Raw genomic sequence first — 18841 nt, 5'->3', positions numbered from 1 at the left:
ATTTAAGGCCTTTGACACAGATTGCCAGATTCTTTTCCGACTTTTAATTTTTGTACATGCGCTGGTTTCATAATTAAATTTTTGTCCATTACTCCTCATAAATTGTGGATAAAATCCTCATAAATTCAGGATAGAAGCTATATCTTTTCATCCTGGAAACTGGTCCCCTATTACAGGGTATATTTAAATAAATATTTACTTAATGAATGAAAAGAATCGGGTCTGTTCGCAGTTCTATTAGTGCAATAATGCCTCAGGTTTCATTGCATCCGCATTATAACGGGATATACTGAGATGGGGGAGAGTGGGCAGTGGATCCAGAGGACGAATTCCTAATATAAGACTTTGTTACATTTCCAGAGAGGCCTGGGCTATTTCAAAACTTACAAAAGCTGACAGAGGCCGAGTTTCTGACTTCTTCAATACACTTCCCTAGCTTGTATGAACACCCAGCAAAAATTCATATTTCGGAGCTCTCTTTGACTACTAACAAAGGCCATGAGCTTTCCACAAAATGTTTCTGTTATTCTCTATTGCTCTGTAACAAACCAAAACCTCATAACTTTAAAAAGCAATCATTTATTTAGTTCATGATTCTTCAAGTCAATAATACTTAGGCTAGGCTCGGTTGTGCAGCTCATCTGGTCTTGACCAAGCTAACTCACAAATCTTTGAATGAAGACCTGGTCAGCTCCCAGCTTGGATGGAGGCTGGCTGATGGAGGCTGTCTTCTCTTCCTTTCCAGCAAGCTAGCCCAACCTTGTTTCCTTGGACTCTGGAAGGGGTTCCAAGAAAGAGAAGATGAGAAGCATGCATTGCCTCTTGAGGCCTTAGTTCAGAACTGGTGCACCATCACTGCATTCTAGCCACCGGACCATGTCACAAGGCCAGCCCAGATTCCAGGGGTGAGGGAATAGAACCCACCTCTTAGGTAAAGGTGCTGCAAAGCCCCATTGCACAGGACATGAACCCAGGAAAGGAATGAACAAAGAATTCAGCCTTTTTCTTTTTCTTTTCGTTTTCTTTTCTTTTAAAAAAATTTTTTTTCAACTGACCAGTGTTTCCCCAAGTGATAGAATGAATTAGTCTACTGGGTGGAGTTGCTTAGTCTTGTCCAATTGGAACTTGAAGATTAATTATCTCCAATAATTTTAATAGTGCCTCAGATATTTAAAATACTGGAAACAATGTTACCTTGGCTAGGTTTTGTGTAACCCACGCTTTAGGCACCTTGGACAGAAGCCATCAATTTTTAGACAGAAGATGAACCTCAAGGAAGCTGAGCTGATGGAGAAGCTTTTCCATCCTACCATTCCTCAAGCCTCTCCTGCTCTGTGTCCCCAGCACAGGGGAAGTCTTGTCTCTTTGCTTTCAGGAACCAGAAGCCAGAATTCCATTCATTGCTAAACTGTACTGTATTGTTCAGATGTATTTTAGGGATTGGGGTCGGGTAAAACTAGAACAGAAGCTGTCATGAGTCCATTGTCACCTACCCTGGTTCTAGCAATGGTGTTTTGAGTCAGGCTTGTGGCGACATTAATAAGCTGGATTTGTGCCAAAAACTCTTAGAACTTTCCAACGGGCTCACCGTAACTTAGGATCTATGAGATATGATTTCAGGAAGTATCACCCCACAAATCCTGCTTGCTTAAAAGTCCCCTAATGGAATACCAAGCCACTCCTTTCCCAGTGAGAAATCTGTGTTAAAGTACAAACACTACTAGGACATTCATTATTATTATAACAATCATATAATACATTATATAATTATACACCTACACATAATATGTATATTCCTTTAATGAAAGACCAGTTATTCCTTTCACAATGAGAAATTTTCTTTTTAATGTACCACCAGGACTTTATTGTTAATTTATTATCATCATTGTTGTACTGATTTTATAATACATTATAGAATTGTGTGTTTTGTATAGAGTGTATTTTGCACATGTATTATATGTGTTATATACTATTGTATAAAATGGGGGATCCCGGGGTGGCTCAGCGGTTTGGCACCTGCCTTCGGCCCAGGGCGTGATCCTGAAGACCAGCCCACATCGGGCTCCCGGCATGGAGCCTGCTTCTCCCTCTGCCTGTGTCTCTGCCTCTCGCTCTCTCTCTCTCTCTATCTCTATCTCTCTGTCTTTCATGAACGAATAAATAAAAAAATAAAATCTTAAAAAATATATATTGTATAAAATGTTATATAATTATAACACATACATAATTATGATAAAATAACTTGACCATAATGAATATTTTAATGGGCGAAATATAGAAAACTGACCACCAGCCAAAGCAGGACAGTTATCCTTGAGAGATAAGAAACAAATGGGGTAACCCTCGCAAAGCCCCAAGATATTGACTTGGCCATGGAAAGGCCCATGTGGAAAGTCAGTGGGGTCGCACAGAGCCCACCATGCACTGACCCATTGGTTTCGCAATACCATCAGAATTTAAGGAGGCCGCCAGCTGTATGCACACACCCATTCTGCGGACTCCCTGGGCCCTGTCATTCTGTGCTGGATTAGTGAAGCCTGACCTGGGCTCACGGAGCGCCAATAACAGCCCTGGGCCATAAATATATTGCCCATTCCTGTAGGACTGTGAAACTCTGGCCTTTCCATACCTTATTCTCCTACCCTTTTCCTGATTCTGACTCTATGTTCATACTACTTTATCTTGGCACCAAGCAATAGGCTTGCGCTGCAACATTTACTCCTCATAACCGTCCAGTACATGAGTTAACAAGCTTTCACCTTCGGGTAACAGAAACCGTGGTTCAAAAATGGCTTAAACTAGAAAGGGACTTTATCTTCTCAAAGATATTAAAATGCCCGGAAGTTAGACAGTTTCACGATTTGTTAATTCACTTCCTCAATGACATCATCAAGGACTTAGGATTTTCCTGTCTTTCTCTAATGTCACCCTCTGCTGATCAGCCTCATACCTCATGGTCCACGCTGGCTGCCACATGTCCAGACGCTACAGGTGGACACACCACGTTCCCCAAAAGTGATACCTTGTCCTGTGGTCTTTTCTACATCATTGTGGCTCCAAAATAGCAGAGCATCTCCTCAAACCTGCTCTGACTTCAGAGCAGGAGCTTTTTTTTTTTTTTTTTAAATTCCAAGCCAACTTTCTGATGATCCTGCCTTGGTTATGGCTAATGACCTAGGTGATTTGTTGACTCATTTTCTGCAGGGAATTTAAAATAGTAATTACCAGGTTTGATATCTCCCAAAGAGGAAGTTTAAATTTAGCTTATACCTGCAGTCCTCCTCTGTGACTTTGAAGCAAATCTATTCAACATCACACAGAAAATACCAAACATGTCACATAGTTTGGGGATAAACTAATTACCTGTTATTGCTGCTGCAAATGCTAGAACATACCTAATGATAGGGCCTGAGGAATACATACTTTGTTTATGACCACAACGAGAGCCCAGGCTGGTGGGACTGGTCTTTGAGCTAGCTGCCCCCGGCAAGGGAGACACAGCCACCCTTGTTTAAGCTGGCAGTTTTCACTGAAGACAAACTAGTGTCCCCAGCTATAATATAAAACCAAGCAAAAACCAAAACCAAGCAATGAATTAAATGATTAAATGCCTATCAGGACCCTTGTGCCAGAGCTACTGCTTCAGGGAGATGTGATAGATGATAAGAGCTTAGTGGTCAGGGACACAGACTCTGGCACCTTGTCAGCTGGGCTTGAACCCTAATTCTGGCCTTCTTCTTTTTTTTTTTTTAAGATTTTATTTATTTATTCATGACACAGAGAGAGAGAGAGAGAGAGAGAGAGAGAGAGATGCAGAGATCTAGGCAGAGGGAGAAGCAGGCTCCATGTGAGGCACCCAACGTAGGCCTTAATCCCGGGACTCCAGGATCACACCCTGGGCCGAAGTCAGGCGCTAAACCACTAAGCCACCCAGGGATCCCCTATTTCTGGCCTTATTAGTTGTATCATCTTGGCCAGGTGGTCTAATTTCTCTGTGCCTCACTGTCCTCATCTGTGAAATGGGAATAACAATAATATCTATCTGACGACGTATGTAAAGGGCTCAGAGCGGCCTAGGGCACACAGTAAGTGCTACATATCACTGTTTCATCTCCTTATCACACGTATCTGAAAGTTCCTAACGGCCCCCTGCTCCATGATGCATGGAATTGGAATACTAGTAACTGTCTCCTGGAGCTGTTACAAGGGCAAGAAGGGATCCATTATTGGGGAAGTACTCCATTAATGGTTCCAAAAACCAGTCCCCCACAAGGAGACAGAGGCCAAATGTCTAAGTGACTTAGCAAGTCAGCCAGGCGAGTTAGCCCTCCAGCTCCACATCCACCCCTCCCTGGACACACTGCTTCCTTCCCCCATCACCTCTATTCTGAGCTAACTCCTCTGCTCACCTCTGTCAAGCATGGCCCATCACGCAGAGAATCAAGGCAGGCTCTGGGCAGTTTACAAAGGCCCTGGCTGTGTGACCTCCCTCATCTCATCTCTGGTCCAGCACAGACAGCCTTCTTTCTCCTTTCTACATAGCAAGTTCATCCCATCTTATGGACCTTTGCCCTGGCCGTTCTCCCCCAAAACTCTAGATCTTTTAATGACTGACTCCCTCCTGCATTCAGAATTCCAGTTAAATGTCACCTCTTAAAGGATGCCTTTGCTGGCCACACTAAAATGCCCATTCTTCACTGGTCACTGCTTACTGGATAGCTTTGCTTTTAAGTACAATGTGGATGTACTTAATACCACTAAACGAGATACTTAAAAATGGTTAAAACAGTAAATATCATAAGTATTTTACCACAATAAAATTTTTAATAAGACAATGACTTTTGGGGCACCTGGGTAGCTCAGTGCTTCTCCCTCTGCCTATGTCTCTGCCTCTATCTCTGTGTCTTTCATGAATAAATAAATAAAATCTTAAAAAAAAAAAACAAAAATACAGTGACTTTTGCCCCTTGTACCCTCTCTCTTTCCCTCTGGCTCACTTGCTGGGATGAAGCCAGCCACCATGTTTGAGGCTGCCCCATGGGGATTCCGAACTTGAGGTCGTAGACTCCTGACTACAGAAACTTTGAGATAAGGAATCTTAGCAGCTTTTATGCCACTAAGTTTTCAGGGTGGGGTTGGGGCGGTGCAGATTTGTTACATGGCAATAGGTGATTAATACGCTATTATTTAATTCATTTATGGGTAAAACAATGGAGATGGAGCACCCTAACCCAGGCAAGAGGTTTGACACTTTAGAAAGCCCCAATCTCTTCTTCTGCTCCAAATACATCCTCCCCAGTAGATAAGGGGCCAGATATGCCCACCCTGTACACAAGGTACAGAAGACTCCAGAGTCCCCTGTCCAGATATCCCTGGGCCTGCCTCCAGAGTCTAAGGGGGAGACAGACCTATTCTGAGGATAGACTATTCCATTATGAGCACATCTTATGGCCCAGGGATAGCTATTGAGGTTAGGGGTTGAGGATTGGACTGAGCCGGATATGTGGGTAGGGTGCTGACTGTGTGTCATGACTGTCTCCTTTTACATAAACATACAGCTTAGTGTCTCTGTTAGCACTCTTGTCACTGACCCTACACATCTTAGAGGCAGCCCAAGTGGAGGTAATCATATCTGAGGAACCAACTGGGACCATGTATGTGTAAGTACCTATTGCAGAGCATAATGCTCAGTAAGTGACCAACAAATCACAGCCTTGCTCCTGCTTCCAGCACTCCTGTGATGGAAAAGTGCAGAAAAGCTGGATTTGTCACAGGAATCAACTCAATTCCCAAAGCATTCCTCGTTGACAGTTCTGGGCCTCCCCGGGTGAAAGTCATTTCTGGCCCTAGGCAAATTCACAGCTCTGCTCTGGGAGGCTCCCTTGAGCAGCCAGGAACACATATTTCCCGTTGGTTTCAGAAAGAAGAAACAAGGCTGTTCGTGCCCCTCAAGGCCTCATGGGAATTTTGGCAGTAGTATTACCATTTCTTCCTACCAGGGGGCAAGAAGAAGGAGAAATCCCTGAGTTCCTTGGGAGATGAAAATGTGCTACTTTATCTTCAAGTTGTTATTCACTCAGCAAATACTTTTTGAGATCTATGGCAGAAGGAATAAGAGTTATTTCTTTCTATCCAGCTCGTCTGAGAAAAATCTAGGCTAGGGATTTGCCTCTCACTAGCTGTCGGGCAAGTTACAAAATCTTTCTAAGCCTCAGTGTCTTCATCTGTAAAATGATAGTTAAAAATAGTCTCAGTTGCCTAGGGCTGAGTGAAGAACAAAGGATAATCATGAGCAGTGAACAGGACAGCTCATGCTCCTCATCTGAAAATGGGGATTGAAAATTGCACTGACTTCTAGGTTTGTCATGCAAACTGTGAGGTCATATAGCCTTCCTCTGGCACCTGCCATATACAAAGGGCTCACAGTGGTTGAATAGTGGCCCCGCAAAAGACACATCAACCTAGAATGTAGGAATATGGCATTATATGGGAAAAGAGTTATTCCAAATGTAATTAAGGATTTCAAGATAAGATCTTCCTGAATTAGGGTGTGCCCCATATCCAATGCCAGGTGTCCTTCTAAGAAAAGAGAAAGGCAGGAGATACATGGAGGAGAAAACCTCATGAAAATCAGAGGCAGGGATCCCTGGGTGGCGCAGCGGTTTAGCGCGCCTGCCTTTGGCCCAGGGAGCGATCCTGGAGACCCGGGATCGAATCCCACATCGGGCTCCCGGTGCATGGAGCCTGCTTCTCCCTCTGCCTATGTCTCTGCCTCTCTCTCTCTCTCTCTCTCTCTCTATGTGTGACTATCATAAATAAATAAAAATTAAAAAAAAAAAAAAGAAAATCAGAGGCAAAGACTGAAATGATGCAGCCCCAGGCCACGGGACATCTGGAGCACCAGTAGCTGGACAACACGAGGAAGATTCTTCCCTAGAACCTTCAGAGGGAACTTGGTTCTGCCAACTTCTTGATTTCAGACTTCTGCCTACAGAACTGTGAGAGAATAAATTGTTATTGTTTTAAGCCACCAGCTTTGGGGTAATTGGTTACAGCATCCTTAGGAAAATAATAAAGGGCATAATATGTGTACACTATTGCTATTGGCTGTTGCTTCTCTTTGTCTCACTTTGCTCTGTTTCCCACAGAAGGAGGGCGCACCTCTGTGAGGTGCCCGAGCTGGGTCACAAAAGCAAAGACCCACCTGGAGGAAGATGGGTTACTGCTCCTGCCCTGCCCCCAGCCCCTCCTGCTGGGCAGGGCCCCGCCTCTGGTTGCCTTCGTGCCAGGGCCCCTGAGGCTGGCAGCACACCCCCAGCCAAGAGATTCCAAGTCGCGGCATGAAGGGAATAATTGTCAGTGAGATCCCAGATTGTTTTGTCACATACATTTTGCAATATGACAAGTAGGCGTCCAAAATATGCTCCAGGAGGGGGGAGCAAGACATTTTCCAAAAGCCTACTTGGCAGCCCAAGTCACTGTGCTGAATCAAAGTGCCCGTCTAGCTCTTGGCTTCGCTCCTCCTGCCATGTGATGCTGTGTCACTCAGGCTGGGTTGTGCCAACTGAGCACCATCAGGGGAGGGGGGAGAAAAGCCTACTCCCAGCGGGGTTGGAAGCATCAGCTGGACTCCATTGGCTGCTTTGGGATTTTTCTAGATGATGTCATAATAATAGCTCTCTTTCTATGATCAGAAAAATAACAGCCATCGATAGCCATTAGGTACAGCCCCTGCGTGAGGTGCTGCGCCAAGGCATCTATATGCAATCCCTTTTTATCTTCACAGTGATTGTATGAGGTGGGAATTATTATTATCTCTCTGTGACAGAGCAGCAGACTGAGGAAGAAAGGAAGTTAAAGACAATTTGCCTAAAGTTCCATTTCTAGGACATGGTAGAGGGAAGATTCTAGCTCTCTGTAAAGCTGGAGGTGTGAGCGCTGAACAGCCACTTTGTATATCATATCCTACAGATGGGTGGAGTCCGGATCCTAGTTCCCTCACCCCCACAGGCAGAGATTGCTTGTGTGTAGAGCACTCCGTCAGACTGGTGGTTCCAGGTAGGGGGCGAGTGGGTAAGGCCGTTCAAGTGTAGAAAACTTCCGTAGCTTAAACAGAATCATTTAAGAAGGGCAGATCAAATTTTTCTCTCCCTGCCATCTCTTCTGGAGCCCAGAAATGTTTGCAATAGGTTGGTGTTTGTAATTGAAAGGTTTAATGGAGGCCAGATTATTTTAAGAATCTCTTCCTTCCCCTTTCTACTCAGAAGACCTCACTATAGATTGTCCAACTTATATTCATTCCTGTCCTCTTGGTTTCTTAACCCAACTCAGGCATTGTTCTGTCTGTCCAACATTAGACTAAGTGGCTGTTGACCTGACTCCCAGCTCCAGGGCTGGACTCGATGACCTAAGAGTAATCCTGCTCTCTCTGCTGGTGACTGGTTCAGGGATACTCCCAATTCTTTCCCTGGAAACATGACAAGTCCTCTGAAGTGAGTGGTGGCTTGGTGGCTTCTGGAGAAAATGTCTTTGCTTCTAGGAAAGAGCCTCAGAAAAAAGGAGACCACCTCTTCCTCTAGATCTTGTCATATCTGGAGAGGATGCTCGGAACTACTGCCACTAGCTTGTCACCAGCCTGAGAAAGAATCCAACTGAGGATGGCACAGCAGAGAGAAAGAGAGAAACTCTTCTTGAATGCCATTGTTGAATGGCTAATTCAACGAGCTTTGGACCCGCCCTGCCCTGGGCATTCCTGATATGTGAGATAATCAATTCCCTATTGTTTAAGCAAGCTTGAGTCAGGGTTTTGTTTCTGCCACCAAAAGCATCCTGACTAATACAGGATTCAAAGCAGACTCTCCGCCCCCACCTCCCCCACCCTGCAGCTGAACTGAATGCCACTGAGAATTGCCAACAACCCATTGCAGAGGCTGCACACAAGAGGAGGAGGGATTTGGAGGGCGGTGGTGATGGAATCAAGAGATTTAAAGGACTGAGGAGTTGTTGGGGAAATAGGGACAAAAAAAACAAGGAGCAGGGGAAAGGAACCCTCTATGCCACCTGAGTGGGGTAGAAACATGTGCTCAGGAGTCTATGACTAAGGTTCCCTACCCACAGGCAAGGTGAACACACTAGAGCTGCTCCTACTGAATCTCCACTCAAAATGTGTTGGACTGTAATGTTTGAGCCCAGAGCAAAAAAACAACTGAATATAAATCATGGATTTATTTGGTGCTTCCCTGGCAACAGTTAACCATCCTTTGGGTGGCCATATCACCCTTTCTTCCATGAAATACAGTGTACTGCTGGAATTAGAGATTGTTGACCCCAGTGGTCTTAAAAGGCCAACTAATCTGAGCCCTCTTATTTTGTGAATGGAGATCCAAGGCCTGGGATGGCAAGTGATTTCCCTGAGGCAGTGCCAAGTGAGTTTGTGGTAGGGCTGACACAGAAAGGCAGGTCTCCTATCTCCCAAACCAGGGCTTTCCCCTACTACACCACCATTTCCCTAAGTGTGAACCTAGAAACTGTCAATAGATTTTAATAGCCAGAACAGTTTTTGATGGTCAAATAAACTTGAAAAATGCTGCATTAAATAAATCACATTAAGGATTTTTCTAACTTAGAGGACTCCTCATCATTTTTTGGTTTTGTATGTTTTTTGCCAGTAATGCTTTGAGAATCACTAAAACTGAAATGTAGCATACACTCTTTTTCAAGCCTGTTGGACCATGGAACCTTTCTTCCTCCCAAAGCATCTTACAGGAAGAGTGTTCTACAAACTATATTTCAGCAAATACACAACAAGGACCTGCCTCCATAGGAAGCGAATGAGGTCAAAACATGACGAGAAGCAGGGGTGAAAAAATGGATAGAAGAATAGACAGATGAATGGACCCATGAAGAAAAGCAATATAATTTGAGCCCCTGACTAAAGCAAACTTGTAACATGAACCAATACATTTTTTCCTCTTAACTCACTTGGGTTGTACAATAGTTGAGTTTGGGGTTGTCGTTATGACTATGATAATAATGCTTAACAAACAATCCCCAAGCTACTGTTTCAGTAACTCACTACCACAAATATTTACATTACACTGTTGGATCAGCTAGACCAGGCTGGACCCCAGCTTCTGGTTATGGGTAAGCCTTCTACATTTATCTTCATTCCAGGCCCCAGACTGGAACATAAGGTACCTGGTACATGTTCTTCTCCTAGTAGTAAGAAGAAGATCCAGAAAACTGGACCGAAATTTGCCTTTTAAATCTCAGCTTGAAAATGGCAGCTTGAAGCTGTCATTTCCAGCCACAGTTCATTGCCCAAAGCAAGTCTTATTGTCAAAGCCCAAAATCAACAGAAGAAAATTATACTCTGCTCATAGGGAAACCAAGACAAGAGCAGGGAAGGAAAGAAGAATTGTGGACAAATAAGAAAACACTAGAAATTAGGTCTTTTATCACTTACAACTCAGAGTCCTGAAAAATTCAATTAGCTGGTTAATTTGTGGGTTCCTACTTGGTAAAGTGCCTCTAAGCTACAGAATACTTTGTATCCAGATAAAATTGGACCACTTTACTCTCTTTGACTATTCCTTCACTCCCACGACATCCTGCCTTCTCTGCTCATTCTTATTTCATCCTTCTCTTTGGATTTGTCATAAATTATTGTTTCCCTTTTGTGTGCTTAATAGACTTCTGTAATCATGTTATAGATGAATAATTCTAGCCATTACATGGTGGAGCAGCCTGAGAGCTAACCACTCAATGTTGGCAGAGTTGCCCTATTTGTACAGAAAGTTTGTTTGTTCAATAATTTGACTGTTTCCATTGCACTCACTATTTCTAAAAAAGGAATTACATTAGAAAAAATTACAGTACTGATCTTAGCAATAAGAAGCACAGATCTCATCAACTTAAGACATTTGCCACAGAGATGGAAGTCATTAGGCATACTTTGAGTTGGGACTTTTGAGCCACAGGAGGATCAAACTGTATATTTAATTATGAAAGAAACAAAATCAAAGAATATGTCTATGGTGTTGAAAATGTATTGTTGAATAATATACTGTAAAAGTGGGGTATAATTGGGGATTTAATTATATTTTGTAGTCTATGGTGATATAGACCCCTTGGAGATATATAAGGATATGATTTGACTTTCAAACTTTGATTTTCCAACATATTCTCCTAGGAAGACCCTGAAGAGGAAGAAAAGGGATTTACTACCTGTATTTAGAAAATACCAACATGAACATGACCCCCCACCAAATCTGTGAGCATGATTTGAGAGAATGCCTGAATCAAGGGAGTGGGGCATGATGAATTGCCTACAGAGACCCAGTTCAAAGTTCCAGTTCTAGAATTTTTAGGCAGATTACTTAACCTCCGTTTCCCCAACTGTAGTATGGGGCACAGCACTAAAGACATCTCAGGGTTGTTGAGAAGTTAAAATGAAATAATACTAATTAGTTAAAGCTTCCTGTTATACACCAGGCATTGCTCAAATACTTTATATAGGTTAGCACATTACTTAAAAAACACTTTATGAGTGGTTATCTGTCTTTTACAGAGGAGAAAGTTGAGGCATAAAGAATCCAAATGAGTTATCCCAGGCCACATAGCAAGCTGGTGGTAGAGCTGGGATGCAAGCCCAGGCCAGCTAGCTTCACAGTCTATATTCCTGACGACTCACTATAGACCGAATTTTTTTGTCCCCTCAAAATTCATAGGTTAAAACCTAATCCCCAGTGGGATGGTATTTGGAGATGGGGCTTTTGGAAGGTGAGTAGGTCATGTGGGTGGAGCCCTCATGAATGGGGTTATGTTCTTATAAAAGAGACCCCAGGGAGCCCCCCACTCTCAGTTCTGCTTCCATGTGATGACACAGAGAGAGAATGGACATTTGCGAACTGGGAAGAGACTCACCAGACACGGAATTTGCCAATGCTTTGATCCCAGATTTCCTACTCTCTAAAATTGTGAAAAATCAATGTATGTTGTTCAAGCTGCCCGGTCTAGGCTGTTAGACTGTCCAGACTAACTCAACATTATCACATCTCTCCAACAAAGTAAGTAGATGAAATTTAACAGACCACAGATTCATATGAAGTGTGTGTTTCCCCTCTTTCACCTCAATGAAGACTAGTCAACGAGGACTAGTAGAGGCACTGAAACAATTGCTTGGGACCCCATGTGTGTGTTTTGCAGGTCTCATGTATCTACTTGATGACATGAGAGTGTATGGGACAAATCTGAGGTGGCTCTGCTTCCTTCTAGCTCTGTGACCTTTGGCAAATCATCAAGCTCCTTCACCCTCTACTTTCTCACCTAGAAAATGGGGGCTGAAAATATTTTTCCCTAATAATTGTACAGAAATCTTGTGAGCTCTATAGAGATAGCCAAATGCTGAAAGTCCCTTGAAATTTTAAGTCCTCTGCAAATTATAATCTAATGAGGCTGATCTTTTAAGATAACATGCCAGAACTTACCCTCCAAATGAGAACTGGCCCTTCCAAAGCATTCTCCTGCTCTCCTACCAAGCTGTGGGTTTATTCAAATGATGCCATTTTTGCTCAAGATGTGCTTGGAATGTTTCTTTGGAAATTACCTTTACAGCTGGTTCCCAAGCCAAGTGAGAAAATCAGTTTCATTAACTTACAGGCCTCCATTTCATTTGGGGAGCCAAAAATAGTATTTCTGAGCTGTTCTCTCATCTTCTTTATAAGAGGCAGGTCTGAATGATTTATGTCTATTAAAAATAATGAATCCACCCTCTGGGGACGGGGGATTTCTGGAGGTCATGAAAGGAGCTTGCCTTAGGACCCTGAGAGGAGTTATTAGTCACCTGACCTTTTACACTCCTGGCCCTGTTGTACCAACCAGGTCTGTGAGCGAGGACTTCACCTGTTGAAATATCAGGAAATTCATCCCTAGTATTATCTGTGGACTGAAAAGAACCTTAGAAGTTATGTTACATCTGAATCACTGCGTTCATATAGTCCTTCAAAGAAGCACCCTCAGAGCCTTTTCCCCACACATGCATATGAAGATGCAAAAGAGAAGAGAGAGGATGGTGCTCTCAGGACATCCACCCTGCATGAGAGGACCACACAGGTCAACACCCAAGTGCAGGGAGTGGGCTGTGGCCTCTGCTAGAGGCCTAGAGCTGTCATGAGAAGGAGGGCTCTCTGAAGGCCATGATGAGGGAGTTCCCTGGTGGAAAGGCAGTGAGCTGAGTTTAGAAGGACCAACTGGAGGTAGCGGGGTGAGTAAGGGGCGAGGCATCTAAGGAGAAGGATGCACATGTCCCCAGGCCTCAGGAGGAGAAAACACATGATGCCTTCGGACTACAGCGCCACTAGGGAGCCCAAAGATGAAGCTGGCCCAAGACTAGTAGGCACGGGCCATGGTGCAGGCCTGCATCCCAAATGCTGAACTGCAGGTCGATATTTCAAACTCAGCGTAAGGAGATAGGGATTCTTACCAAAATGTTTTAGCCATGCTAGCTTTCCTAGAAGAGGTGAGAAAAATACATGTGCATTTCTCTAGCGAATGAGCTGGCGGGCTAAGAAGTTCCTGCCCTGTGGTACTGGGGGCCCACTCAACCTCCTCAGTCTGAGTTTTTCTTTGACACGAGGATTTGCAGCAGGAGAGGAGGTAATCACATCTGCATGGGGGAAAGATGATTTCTTGGGCAGCCAAGAGAGGGAATGAATGCAGTGAGGGAGCCCAGAGTGGGGCAGCAGTTAGGCCCCCACAGGCACGAAGAGGGCCCACACCAGGGAAGCGCGTAGGTGGTGGTGCTCGGCTCCTGCGGTATTTAGGCTGAGGCAGCCACATGCCTTGGCACCAGAGAATAACATGAGAATAACAGAGAATAACAGAGAATAACATGGCTCAAACCAGGTTTGAGGCTTGAAACCTAATGAGGGTCTTTTTCCCACCAACTGTGCTACCCCAAATCAAGAAAATGAAAGTATTATGTTCTGAAGCCAAATATAATCCATGCAGGGGGAAAGAAAAAAAGCCAGTTTCTTGAGAACACTTTAGTTGATTTGGGTGGTCAGGAGAGAGTTTGGATTTCCCACAATCGCCAGTTCAATTCTGCACACTTGGGTGGAGCTAAAGCACAGACAGGAGCTTGAGGACAGAGAAGAGGGACATAGAGTGGCCCAAAAAAGTCACCCCAGCATTTCAGGCAGGCCAAGGCTTCACTGTGTGGGACTGTCCTGTGCATTATGGGGCATCTAACATTCCAGGTCTCCGGTATTAGATGCCGAAAGGACTGCACCCCATCATAGCAACAGTCAAAATGTGCTCCCCCACATTTTCAAGCGGACCCTTGGGAAGTGCTACCGCCTTGCTTGAGAGCCACTAGGCTACAGAAGTAAGGGTGAGGACACCCTGCCCCCACCTGTGGGAGTCACGCCCACAGCCCTGTGGTCATGCTCTGTTATGAATAATCGAACGCTAACCACAGACTCTTCCCAGAACATGCTCCCTGTGATGGCCTCTGGGCCTTTATCCTGTTCTCTCTTCCTTGGGCACACTCCCCTCCCACGCTGATTTTGCCTGGCAAACTCTTTGTGTCTGGCACGCGGTCAGGACTCAGCAAACATTAGCCACGACCTATATCTGCTCTTGCAAGACTGTTCCTCTTCACTGGGGAGAATAAAGCCCGCTTTCCATGTCCACTTTGCTTTATGCTTTTCTCCATTAAGACAATGACTGAACTGAATTGTGATCATTTATTTCCAAAGAGAACATGAACTTCGAATAGATACTCAAAAATACGTGTGAAGTCAATGACTAAATCATATCTTCATTTGCCCAGTGTTCTGGAGTAACTCTCAATGACCCCAAGGGGAGACAAGTAAGGTAGGATTTCCATTTTGCTGAGAAGAAAACTACAAGTCCCTTTCTCCCCCAAAAATCCACCATATAGCGGATGCTTAACTGGCGTTGGGCAGCATCCTGTCACTGCAGTTTAAATACTCTGTATCATTTAATAGTGAGTAAAGCTAAGTGGCTCTCCCAAGGTCAAGGGCAAACAGCCAGGGACGGAAGGGCTGAGCTGCACACAGAGGTCTTCATCTGTGGGGCTCGTGGGAGTCAGAACAGAGAAGCAGGACACAATGCAAACCCCAAATCCACACGTCAGTACTTAAAAAGAGGGCTAAAGGGTTAGAATTCTCTTTACAAAAGGACTTCAGCATGATACCTTGAAAAACAAAAGCTCTCCTATTAATTTTTAAATTTTTTGACCCAGTCCTGCAGAAAGTCACCAGTTGCATGAGGCACACCTACCTGGGTTCCTGGGAACCCAGACATCCCAGATGGTGCCAGGAAGACAGTGAGGGTCCTCAGCCCAGAGAGCACCATCTGGATCCCCTCCAGGCGCTGCAACTCCCCCACCGGCGTGTGTGACCAGGTTCTTGGTCCTACTTGCCTGGAGCTCACCTGGGAGGGACCCCAGCACTGAGGAGGCCACATGCTTGGCTCCAACAGGCACCGCTTTGGGGCTGAGGTCGGGGGCTGCATTTTGCATTTGCCTCAACGCTTGGGTGGTCTTCAGTGCGGGTGCCAAAGAGCACATATTGTAGCAATTTACTGAGAGACCACAGAAGTGGGTAAAGCAGCAGAGCCTGGAGTGGGCTTGGAGCTGGGCTCCACACCACCCCCACATCTGCCAACCACCCCTTGCCACCCACCGGGAGAAGCAGCGCTTCTGGCCACGCACAGAGCTCCTTCCAGAGACTCGCTCTCTTGCTGAACAACCCATTACCCGTCACTCCTCTTTCTGGACCTCTGTTTTACTCTGATATAAAAATAGGGCTGGGGGGATCCCTGGGTGGCGCAGCGGTTTGGCGCCTGCCTTTGGCCCAGGGCGCGATCCTGGAGACCCAGGATCGAATCCCACATCGGGCTCCCGGTGCATGGAGCCTGCTTCTCCCTCGGCCTGTGTCTCTGCCTCTCTCTCTCTCTCTCTCTGTGACTATCATAAATAAATAATAAAAATTGAAAAAAAAAATAGGGCTGGGATGCCTGGGTGGCTCAGCGGTTGAGCGTCTGCCGTTGGCTCAGGGTGTGATCCCAGGTCCAGGGATCAAGTCCTGCATCAGGCTCCCTGAGAGAAGCCTGCTTCTCCCTCGGCCTGTGTCTCTGCCTCTTTCTCTCTGTGTCTCTCATGAATGAATGAATAAATAAAATCTTTTAAAAATAAATAAATAAATAAATAAATAAATAAATAAATAAATAAAAATAGGGCTAACTGGGGCACTGGGAGAGGTGGAGTGGGGGGGCTCAGTCATTTAAGCATCTAACTTGATCTCAGCTTGGATCTTGATCTCAGGGTCATGAGTTCAAACCCCATGATGGGCTCCATGCTAGGCTGGAGCCTACTTTAAAAAAAAAAATATATATATATATATATATATCTATATCTATATCTATATCTATATATATATATATATATATATATATATATATATCACCAACAATGTCCACCACTTAGGTCTGAAGTGAGGGCAAGATGGGGCCTGTTCAAGTGCTCATGGTAGTGGAGGGCATGGTAGAGGGGGAAACCTCTTTGACCCACAAGGCTGAGAGGGTGCCCAGTGCAGATCTGAAGCTGTGTACATTGAGTAGATGCACCATTCCAGACCCTCCTGGAGAAGCAGAGATGGAAAAGATACAGCCCCAGCTGTCCCAGCCCTAACATGAGGCCTGGGTTTTATTTTCTTTCAACCTGGAATGACCAAGGGGACAGCACCTGGGATGTGAGGGCACACTGAGCACCCGGGGGCATGGAACAGAGGCTGAAGGAGCCTCTGACCCAGGTCGGATGGGACTCCCTGAAGCTTTGCCTGTCCAGCCCCATGCCACTGCACATGGCCACGTGTCATCAGATGGTCTATGAGGTCATCGTGGGGAGGATGCAGGTTATCGTCAGCCCCACAAAGCAGGCATCGTTCACCCTATTTGGAGACAAGGACAGGCCACGGATGAAAGCACCTGACCCGAGCAGTTGTGTGACCTCCATGGGCTTCCATGTTTTCATCTGCAACATGGAAAGCATGATGGGCTCCCACTCGGGTTCCTTTAAGAAAGGGAATATCCCCTTAACCGCTTGGCATGCACAGTGTCTGGCTCATCAGCTGTGGGCTACCATGAAATCATACCCAGATATTCAAGTCACTTCCAGGTATTCTAGGTACTCAAGGTCATGCTAGATATTTAAGATAATATCCAGGTATCCAAAATACTGTGGATGCTCCATGAACGTTAGCTTTCTGGCCAGCACCCCCACCCAGCCCAGCCAATCTGAGCCTGGCCTTCCCAGCACTTGGCACGCAGTAAGCACCCTGGAAGCACGGCCTGAAAACATGAGGTGGTAGAGTGAGGGCTTGGAGCTGGCAGGTGCCCCATGGATCAGTGATTTTATCACAGTGAGCTGTAGCATCCTCTCGGGAACATGAGCATGTCCCTCCCCCTGATCCACACACATGCACCACTAACATCTCAGGGATCTTCTGGTTCCAGGAGGGGATCTGATTCCAGATGCACCGAAGCCCACTACTCCTTGGCCCCAGTGCTCGCCAAGACTATTCTTCAGAAGAGCTGAACCCTGACAGCTGGAGCCAGCGCTCTCCTGGCCGCCCCCCGGAGCCCCAAGCCCGGTCTCCTTCACCTGAGGGCACCCGGCTGAGCGGGGCCCTGCTGACCCTGGCCTCGCTTCGCTGCTTTCCCAGCCAAAGCAGCCTCACTCCAGGGAGTTGAAAGGATCACAGGAAGACCTCTAACCTGAACATGAACATCTCCAAGAATGTTTTTAATGGACTCGTGCTTTTCATATGGCAGCGGCACAAAACACAAAACAGAAATAGTTACTGCAAAATATTTCCCTTTGAGCTCCCCTGTCCAAGATGTTTATCTGCATCAAAAACGCATTTGTTTCACAAAAAGATAATAGCACAGGCTCAGGTCAGGCCCTTCCTCCTGGGGTGGGTGTGTGTGTCTACTACCAGTGGCCGGCTGAGCTGGGGGGTGCGGGTACAGCACCCAGACCACCTCCATCCACACACATGGAACCAGACACCCCCAACCGGGAGTGATCCTCCCCCTCTGGAAGGAAACCAGCTGCTCACTCTCCTTATATTTCCCCCTTTCAAGAGACAGATTTGCTATCCTGCAGGTCTGGAACTAACAGACTAATGTTGTTGCCAGACAATGGGATTCTTTTCCCTCGCTGGTTGGAACCAGGGTCTTGTTTCAATATAGCACATTGAGTTTTCATTAAATTAAATTCAACAAACATGTACCAAGAGCCAGCTGCAGGCCAGGTACGTGAGCGAGATGCTTGGGCAGCAGGGATGCAGCCTCACTGTCCCTCCCAGCACACCTGACACAGGGGCGAGCCCTGTGTAGCCCGTGGCCTTCTCAAACTCCTTCTCGAAATCCTGGACTGGGTTTAAGGCACTGTTTACCCAGCTGCCTTCTCTTGGACCCAGGCACTTACCTCCAACCCCTCGGTCTCCTTCAGCAACAGCTTCAGACAATTCTGACTACTACAGGACCTCATCCTTCGTTCTCCATGGGCCTCTTGTTGCTACCACCCTGTTCGCCTTTTATGATTTCTACCATGACTGGTTCTAGAACCCCATTCTTGGATCTCTCAGTGTCTCCACTTCTAAGCCACCTTCACTCTGCATCTGGAACCTTCTTTCTCCAACACAGTCTCACCCGATGCTACTGAAGCATGTTTGATGGCCACTCACTCCCTCTCCTAGGTAATTCTTGCTTCTAATTCCCCAAGGCCCTTCTTGAGCTTGGCTCCCTTCTT

The 18841-nt window shown here is 45.6% G+C and overlaps 1 long non-coding RNA gene across 1 annotated transcript; it reads right to left on the bottom strand.

Moving 5' to 3' along the window:
• Positions 1–559: 559 nt before the first annotated feature.
• Positions 560–18639, bottom strand: LOC111098451. The gene is made up of 2 exons (XR_005368316.1): positions 18518–18639; positions 560–775 (listed from the first exon to the last, which is right to left on the bottom strand). It is a non-coding gene; the product is annotated as an uncharacterized LOC111098451 (long non-coding RNA).
• Between the last annotated feature and the right edge of the window lie 202 nt (positions 18640–18841).

Source organism: Canis lupus, chromosome 13 (assembly GCF_011100685.1).
Source record: "Canis lupus familiaris isolate Mischka breed German Shepherd chromosome 13, alternate assembly UU_Cfam_GSD_1.0, whole genome shotgun sequence".
NCBI classification, from domain to species: Eukaryota; Metazoa; Chordata; class Mammalia; order Carnivora; family Canidae; genus Canis; species Canis lupus.
Note: the sequence above shows the minus strand (reverse complement) of the source record. Positions and strands in the feature narration are given on the sequence as shown.